Below are 10,000 nucleotides of genomic sequence, written 5' to 3'. Positions count from 1 at the left end.
TCTCTCTCCCCTCTCACTCTACACACACATTCTCTCTCTCTCCTCTCTCTCTCTGTTTCTCTGTTTCTCTCTCTCTCTCTCTCTCTCTCTGTCCCTCTCTCTCTCTCAGTTTGACAAGGACAGTTTTTTACTTGATTTATTACATTCAAACTTATCTTGTGTATATCAGTTTACAAAATCCAGACGATATACTGGAAATATGGTACAACGTTTTTTGAATGTATATGATAAACACGCACCTTTAAAAACAAAACGTGTCAAAAGTAATCCTAAACTTCCATGGGTATCTAAACAACTGAAAGATGCAATGGATTTAAGAGATTTTCTTCTAGCAACAGGTACTAAAGAAGGGTTTATTAGACAAAGAAGCCCGAAAGAAGTATTTTCAAAATCTTGTGATGTCTAAAGCTGACAACAGATCCATTTGGAAAGCAATCAATCAATTAAGCAACAATAGAGTTAGTTCTAGATCCATGCCACTTGAAGACTTATCACCTGACACACTCAATACTCATTTCAGTGAAATAGCTAGCACAACAACAAAATCGAATAAATCAACTAGTAACGATCTTGAAATTTTGCAAGAGTTTTGCACATCACAGAATATATAATCTGACTTGAATATTCCCTTAATGTCAGTGCATGAAGTGTACAATGCTTTGGTCAATTCAAAACAAACGGGTACTCGTGGCTTACATGATATTGATAGCAAAATACTAAAAATGTCTGCTCCAGTTATCTCTGAATCTCTCACCTATATTTTCAATTTATTTATCAATAAAAATCAGTTTCCAAAATATTTTATTAAAGTTGCTAAAGTTACACCCCTATGTAAATCTGGTGATCCATCTGAGCCCTCTAATTACAGACCAATATTAATTCTATCTGATTTATCAAAGCCTTTAGAGAATCACATGAGACAACAGATTCTAAATCATTTCGATCGTATTCTTCTGTTTCATCCAAACCAATCCGGCTTTAGAAAACACCATTCTTGCCAAACTGCTCTGGCCAGCTTAGTGGATAAATGGCTCAGTAATATAAATAAAAATGAAATCACTGGCGTCCTTATTGTAGACTTCGCCAAAGCATTTGACATGGTTGACCACTATCTCCTTCTTAGAAAGCTAAGTATTTATGGACTGTGTAACAGCATTTTAGATCTGTTGTCGTCATTCTTATCTGACAGAAAACAAACGGTATCAGTTAACGAATCGAAGTCTGCTCTTTTGCCTGTTAAATATGGTGTACCTCAAGGCTCTGTCCTTGGACCCATTCTATTTTCAATATACATCAATGATTTACCCTTGTACTTAACAACTTGTTGTGAAATGTTTGCAGATGATACAACCCTACATGCCAGTCATTGTAACGTGGAAGAAGTATCTATAGTATTACAATAGAATATCAGCAAGTTTGTTATGTGGTCAGAACTAAACCACATGTGTCTTCATCCACAGAAAACCAATTATATGATGATCACCACTCCACAGAAGCGTCAAAACATTTTCGACTAACTTTTACCTCTTTACATAATTCCTGTTGTTATCAAGAAGTTGACAATCATAAAATTCTTGGAGTTGTGGTGGACAATAATCTATCATGGTCTGATCACATTTCTATGGTATGTTAAAATGGAGCAAAAAAGGTGTACCAGCTGAACAAAATAAAGCATTTCTTACATGTTAATTCTAGAAAATGTTCTGTCATGCACACGTTGAGTCTCATATAAATTATGCATCCACTCTATGGGATTCTACAAGTGAAAACATTCTCAGGTCACTGTCTAGTCTTCACAGACGTGCAATACAATTCGTTCTCCTGAAATCCTCCACATTGACACCAGACGATTATCTTTTATTGGATATTCTCCCACTGGAATGGAAAGTAAAATAAAACAAAGCAGTTTTTATGTTCAAAATCGTATCTGGTTGTGCAACACCCTCAATTGTCAGTAAATTTCAAATAAACAAAAATCGTCACGTCCATAAGATTATGTTAACCCGTCCAAGAACTGATCTGTTTAAATCTAGTCTGTCATACTCAGGCGGTTTATTGTGGAATAATATATCAGCCATTCTCAATGTCCAAACTAGTCTTAATGTTGTTTTTTTTTAAATGTACCATTCAGAACGCATGAAAGAATTTGCATATACAATGTCTTAACCTTTCCCACTCTCACACTTTGTGTGTCTGCCTGTCTGTCTCTGTGTCTGTCTGTTTCTCACTCTCTCCCCTCTCTCTCCCGCTCTCTCTCTCTTACTCTGTATGTCTCTCTTGTCTTTCTTTCTTTCTGTCTGTCTCTCTCACTCCTTGTCTCTTCCTCTTCCTTCTTCTCTTCTTTCTGTTCTAAGTAATAATTGTGCATGTACTAATGTTGTTCGTCTTTTTCGTGGGACAGAATTGAAATTTATTCATGCAATGTCATGCTTTTGTATTGAGTATTTGTTATGTTTTACCCTTTTCGTGATGGCAGGATGAAAACAAGCCATTTGTGCTTATTCCTTTTTTTCCCCTCAATAAAAATTATTCGTTTGTTCGTTTGTTCGTTCGTTCTCAGTCACACTCTCTATCTCTCTATATCTCTCTCCCTCTGTCTGTCTGTCTGTCTCTGTCTGTCTGTCTGTCTCTGTCTGCTGTCTCTATCTCCCTCTCTCTCTCTCTCTCTCCGTCTGTCTGTATCTCTTTTCTCTCTCTCTCTCTCTCTCTCTCACCCTCTCTCTCTCAGTCCCTCTCTCTCCCTCTCTCTCTCAGTCTCTCTCTCTCTCTTCCTCTCTCTCTCTCTTTCTCCCTCTCCCTCTCTCCCTCTCCCTCTCTCTCCCTCTCTCTCTGTCTGTCTCTCTGTCTCTCCCCTCTCTCTCTCTCTCTCTCTCTCTCTCTCTCTCTCCCTGACAGCAGATTTACTGTTTTCCTATCGATCCATCCATTCTAGGTGTTTTTGTTTTTTTTCCTTCAGAACCTCGGCTTGTGATTTATGCCGCATGTCACTGGGTACTTTTTTTTTGGTTTTGCTAACGACCGGGGAGAGGAGAGGGAGGGTGAGTAGGAAGGGGGAAGGGGAAGGGGGAAGGGGTGTGCATGTCAGTCTGCTGTAACCTGATGCTGGTGCTGGGACCTGGTGACAGCTGTGTGATGACAGTCAGCTGACGGTGCCTCGACTATTGCTGCCTGCTTGCCTGCCTGCCTGCCTGCCTGCTGTGCCGTGCTGTGTGTGTGACGTTCGCTCTCGTTCTCGTTCTCTGCAATTGGTGCCCTGTTAGAAGAGAATAATAGCTTTAAAAAAATAATAATAATAAAGAAAGAAAGAGAGAGAGAGAGAGAGTGCGCGCGCGAGCGAGCGAGCGAAAGAGAGAGAGAATGGGGGGGGAATTCAGAACAGATATCAGAACTGTTTTAATGTAAGGCCACCGACCTGTTTATCATATGGTTGCACGTGTTGCACACACACGCACACACACACACACACACACACACACACACACGAAAGCCGAACGTTGAGTTCAGTTGGATGAACAACAAGATTTAGAAAGAATAAACTGATAATACAATAACTAAATAACAAGCTGGGGAGGGGGGGGGGAGTGTGTGTGTGTGTGTGGGGGGGGGTAGTTTAGAAACATATCTTTCATCTGAGACTGAATGCTTACTGCTCTCTGTTGTAACGCATAAAAAAAAATAAAACATTGCTACATCTCTTGTCACAATGCTGTTGACATTTTGAAGCAAGTGGGGGTAATAGGGGAATCCAGAGAGAGAATGAATGAATGAATGAATGAATGAATGAATGAATGAATCTTTATTTTCCAACGGTGAAGATATTAGCACTTTGGCCGACTTACACATCTGCCGTTGTTCTAAGAGACACACAAACATGTACGCATATAAATGTAGTTATACTGAATACTTAATACATGTATAATGTACTAGTATAACACAGCGTCAAACTGAGAGACACAACATCACTCACATCTGTACGGAACGGAAGCGAGTAACACACACACACACACACACACACACACACACACACACACACACACACACACACACACACACACACACACACACACACACACACAAACACACACCAAGGGAAAAACAACAACAAAACCCTAGCATGAATGCTACACATGAATGATTCAAGTGAAATTAACACAGAAAAGTAACGATAAAATTTTAAACACAGATGTAAGAGACATAAAAGGCAGCAAATAAGGCGACGGGTAATAGGGATATGGACAGATAGACACATTATGTGAAAGACAGAGAGAGGGAGAGACAGAGGGGAGAGAGAGACACAGACAGACAGACAGACAGACAGACAGAGATGTAAAGATATGCCAGTGTGGGGAAAAAAGAAGAAGAAGAAAAAAAAAAAAGAGTTGGGTGAGGGTGGTTCACAATTTGTAATACATGTAAGTATACAAAATCGTAGACGTGACCAGACTAGAGTTTGATTTCGTTTGTTTGTGTCCACTGTAAAGAGAAAATCTCTGAAATAATATTATATGGCGTGATACGTTATCAACTGATTGACGCATTTCGACATAGTTTGTAAGGATTGTCAGTGACAATATTATACCAGATTTTCGGTCTGGCTTTTGGCACGCATGTACTGTCCAAGTTTCTCTTTGAATGTTGTGGTGGAAAAGGGTTCTTTGAGGTGTTTGGGGAGATTGTTCCAGCAGTGCGTGCCGGAATATGCCAAACTCGATTTATAAAGGTCTATTCTTGGCTTGGGTAGAGTAAGAGTCGCATTTCGGGAGTTAGGGTTGCGAGTTTCATAGCAGACAATGGTTTGGTGTAGATAAGTAGGGCATTTACCGAATATAATTTTATGCATAAGTACGCACTTATTCAATATTAGGTGCTTTGTCAAGGGAAGAGGTGCTGGCAGTTGATATTGATGACTGCGTGTGTTTCGTAAAACACCATTGAGGTGTTTTACAGCACGTCTGTGTACAGAATCTAGTTTTTTCATGTGCACTTCGCTGCAGTTGTCCCAAACGTTTGAAACGTAATTAATTCTAGACATGATGTGAGAATGGAAAAAGAAATAGGAAGCCTCTGGACTGACGACATGTTTTAAACGGGATAATAGGTAAACATTTTTTGCAACTGACCTTGATAAAGAACTGATATGTGCCTCCCATTTTAGCTGGTTGTCAATAACGACACCAAGGTGTCGATGTTCTGTAACTTGTTCAATAGCTTGGCCATCGATTGACAAAGTGAGCGGATTTAAGCCACGCTGGTGCTTTTGGCGAGTGGCTACAATCATACTCTTTGTTTTTTCTGGGTTAAGGAGCATATTATTTTCTGTACACCAGTTGGATACTTCGGTTAGGCTGGTTTGTAATCTATCATTAATGTGCTCTGAATTTACTCCATATGTATGAAGAGAAGAGTCATCTGCAAACATGTCGCATGATATTGCAGATGAGGAGATACATAATGGAAGATCATTGATATAAAGGTTGAACAATAAGGGGCCAAGCACAGAGCCTTGGGGAATGCCCATTTTAGTTATTCCCACATTCGAAAAGGTCCCGTTTACTAATACACTCTGCTTTCTTTCTTTTAAGTATGACTCAAAAAAATTAACAGAATTTGTATCAAGCTGATAAACCCGTAGCTTTTCAAGAAGTATTCGATGATTAACGAGATCAAATGCTTTCTTCAAATCTAGAAATACAATTCCGTTGATTTTTTTGTCATTTATAGCTGTGAGCAGTTTATCTAAGAGACTGGTGAGGGCTGTCTGACAGGAGTGTTTTGGGCTAAACCCTGACTGATTTTGATGAAGCAAGTTGTGCCGGTCAAGATATTGCAAAAGGTGCTTGTGTACGTGTTTTTCAAGTGGTTTAGAAAGCGATGATAGTATTGATATTGGTCGGTAATCGTTCAGGTCAGAGGGATTTTTTACTTTAGGTAGTGGTATGATTTTGGCAGTTTTGAACATAGTTGGAAAAACACTTTTTGAAATACTGAGGTTATAAATATATGTCAGATGATGCACTGTATATGGCAGTGATAGAAGCAGAATTTTATTGCTGAGTCCGTCACAGCCATGTGTATTTTTTTTGTCCAAGGTTGGATATGTATTTACCGACCTCATAAACAGTTAGTTGTGGAATGTGAAATGTATCTTGTTGGCTGAGCCTGTCTGAACAAAATGATTTTAGACTGACTGGACATTCATACTGATCTGAGTTTTGGTTCAGACGATTAGTCAAACTTTCCGCGATGGATAAGAAGTGGTTGTTAAAGTCTGTTGCTGTGAAACAATCATATTTCAATGATTTTCCAGGAAAGGACTTATTGGTCAGTGCATTGAGAGCTTTCCATATAGATGAAGTATTGTCTGATTCTGACGTCGTTATCCTGTTAAAATATGTCTTTTTGGCCTGACGGACTAAGAACTTTACGTGTTTTCTTTGTTGCTTAAACGCGGAATAGTTCTTTTCTTTCTTAAGTTTATCTCTAATTTTAATCGCTATTGATATGATGACAGTAAACCAAGGAGGTGTTGATGAATTTCCTACCCGTTTTCTTCTAACTGGGGCATGCTTGTCATAAACAGATAAAAAGATTCTATGAAATGCCGCGACCGCTTCATCTGGATCGTTAGATTCATAAATTTCCTTAAATGAGCATTCGCTAAGATCATAGAGAAAATCAACTTCGTTAAAGTGCTTATACGATCGATACGTGATGGTGGAGTGGGTTCTAGTTCTAGCTGTTGGTATCTTACAGGCAACTGTACACTGTATAGCGAAGTGGTCACTGATACTGGTCTGGTGTACCTGAGCACTTACGACTCTGTCTGGATTATTAACATAGATGTGGTCAATCAGAGTTGAGCTGGATGACGTAACTCGCGTTGCTGACTGTATTACTTGGTGCAAATTAAATAGAGATATGGTAGAATCCCATGCCGGATGAGGTTTTTGAAAATCTATATTAAAGTCACCAAGAATGATAATGTCCCTGCCGCGAGCAAAATCCTGTACTTTGTCCATCATGATGACAAAATCATCATACCAACCGAAATTGCTGGATGGGTTTCTATAAATGAATCCTAGTATAACTGGGCATTTTGCTACTTTCACCTCCAGCCAGATGCTTTCTACATTTACGGACTCTAAATCAAATCGTCTATTAGTAAAAGCTTTCATAGTGTCGTGGACATACACAGCTATTCCGGTGTGTCCGGAATGAGTGGCATCTCTTCTGAACAATGAATAGTTTGGAATCGCAATTACATCATCGTCTACAGCTGGGGACAGTCTAGACTCTGTTATTCCGAAAATGTGACAAATTCTAGTCTGGTCAAGGAAGACATTCACATCAGTCGCTTTGTTCTCAAGATGGTAGACATTCAAATGACCCACAGTGAGATCATGAGTTTGCATTTTTGACATGAATAATGTAGGTCTACACTTCAATTAACAATTAAACTTCTTAAAATAAGTGAAGCAGACAATAGTTTCACAAAACACTTCAGGACAATTCAGGGCAAAATTAATGAAAAGAAAAATAAGAAAAGCAAACACAGAATAAAAAAATAAATCAATGCACACACACACATACACACACCCACCCACACACAATTTGTTTATATGCAAGTGCTAAGAAAAAAAAATGAATCGCAAGGTTCACACGAAATGTTTACGAAGAAGTAAAAGAAAAAAAAAGTCGCTGGATGAAAAACATAAACACACGAAATTGCAAAAAAGAAACACACACACACACACAAAAAAAAACTCCAATAAAACAAGAACAATCCAAGTCAAGAACAGGAGGGTGGGGGACACAAAACTGAATCGGGGCAGAAGTTGACACTAGTATGTCACAACGGTCATCCACAGTAAGCCAGGGGAAAAAAGAAGATGGGAAAACGAAGTTGGATTTTCTAGAGTGGGTCCCTCAGTACAGTTAAGGAGAGACTGAAGGGTAGAGGCGCTGCATGTGATGAAGCCAGGGGTTGAAGGGCATAGCGGGGAAGGGAGGGAAAGGCCAAAAGGGGGGAAACATGGGCATTGGCTGGCTGGGTTTGTTATAATGCGGCATGGGTGGTATTGCTAAGTGGGGGGCACACGTTGTTTGATTGACTGGTATTTGACCACTATTTTTTGACTGGTCAAACGACTTTTGCTCGTTTTTTTGTTGTCCAATCTGACTGTCCTGTTCAGCGTGCTCAGAGCTCACCGATGGTGCAGACTGGATTGGCCCGCACTGCGTCACTTGAGCGTCTTGTGTTCTGGATGGTGGAGGTTGTAGACGGTCGGCCCGGTGACCAGCCATTGTCTCTTGAGCCACGCGGCCCTCGCAAAGTGCCGGGCCTGCTCTGCCGTCACTGAACCGTGAAGGACGGTTTGTGCGGAGAGCGAGAAACTGACTGACTTGACGTAGCCATAGCGACAGACCCCTTGCGGACAGATGGGTGCCGTCAGTTGTGAAATAAGGTTTCACCATTTGGGAATTTGTGTCAACAAATTTGTTTTCAAACAGAAAAGTGACTCCCTTGTCTGCGCATACCGCATGCAGTTCATTATTTAGTAGGTTAATGAATCGCAAGGGAGCTGATTTTCTGGGAAGGAGCGCGGAGACAGCTATTTTGGCTGCAGGAAAAACCCTTTTGAACTGAGTCAGGAGGTCACTAAAGTCACGCTTCAGTGTGTCAGCGGTGTAGTGTTTGTGTATGTCATTACCCCCCACTTGCAATACCACCCGCTTTGTGTCCTCCCGCACTGGGCTGTCTTGGAGAGCAGCAGTGACATCAGTCACTTTAGCCTCCGGCATTGTGCGGACATGAGTGCGCCCTGTTCTGTCCAGCCTCTGTCTGTCGATGGACTGGAGGTTCGAATCCCCAATAAGAAAGTTGATAAGTTTTCCTTGGGCGGGGAAGCGTAGCTTGTACTTTGGGGGAGGGTCACTTTTGTTGTTGATTTTTAGTTTATTGTCTGATGTAGACCTTTCTGTGATGTCCGTTGTGACTGTACCAGTGTCAGCGACAGGTGGAGACACAGTAACAACCTGGCAATCATCTGTATTATCTGCATCACTTGTGTTAGCCATATAAACATCAGCACATACTTTTGGCTTGATTGCCTTTGACGGGGTACAATCAGATTGCTCTTCACTGGATGAACTTTTAGTTGTCATTCCTCTGCAGTCACTCTTTGATTTAACTATGTGTTTTTGGCGGTCTGATATGCTATTAATCAAATTAGTTTGGTCTTTAAGTAGACCGCGCAAGACATTACATTCTTCTTGCAGACTGTCAATTTTTTGCTGCATTGTCTGCGTTATTATTTTCAGCTTGTGGTCAATGTGGGATTTGATGTCTGCATCTAGGTCCTTGATGCATGACCTGCACATTGGTTCACTTACAAACTGCAGACACTGCACACACACACTGTCATCTGTGTTCACCAAGACTTTGGTGTCAGTGGGATCACTGACATCGGGGGTATTATTGTCACCTTGGAGTGTCGGGGTGACCTCTGGATCAGTGTCAATTCCACCTTCCGTTGGCGATGACAGTGGTGACTGTGACACACACACTGACGGAGATTCAGTGCTGGGTGTGTCTGGAGACTGGTCAGCAGTGTCCTCCTGTGTGGGGGCAGAGGGGTGGCTGTCCACGCAGGGGGTTGTTGTGCCAGAGTCTGCCTGCTGCACCTCAGCATCCTGATGCTGGTCACTGTCAGTCAGGGGGTGGGGGGGACAGTCTGGAGACTGGTCAGCAGTGTCCTCCTGTGTGGGGGCAGAGGGGTGGCTGTCCACGCAGGGGGTTGTTGTGCCAGTGTCTGCATCCTGATGCTGGTCACTGTCAGTCAGGGGGTGGGGGGGACAGTCAGGGGTCTGGGGGTCCAGGTCGCTGTCGTCCAATGAAGTGACAGCACGGACACACACTGGAACAGGTAGGATGTCAGTGCTGTCACCAGATGTAGACATGGGGCTGTCTGTCGTGGAGTTGGTGTTGGTGTCACTGACA

The sequence above is a fragment of the Babylonia areolata genome, chromosome 7 (genome assembly GCF_041734735.1).
Source record: "Babylonia areolata isolate BAREFJ2019XMU chromosome 7, ASM4173473v1, whole genome shotgun sequence".
Lineage (NCBI taxonomy): Eukaryota > Metazoa > Mollusca > Gastropoda > Neogastropoda > Buccinidae > Babylonia > Babylonia areolata.
The sequence above is the reverse complement of the archived record's forward strand: the minus strand, read 5'-3'. Positions refer to the sequence as shown.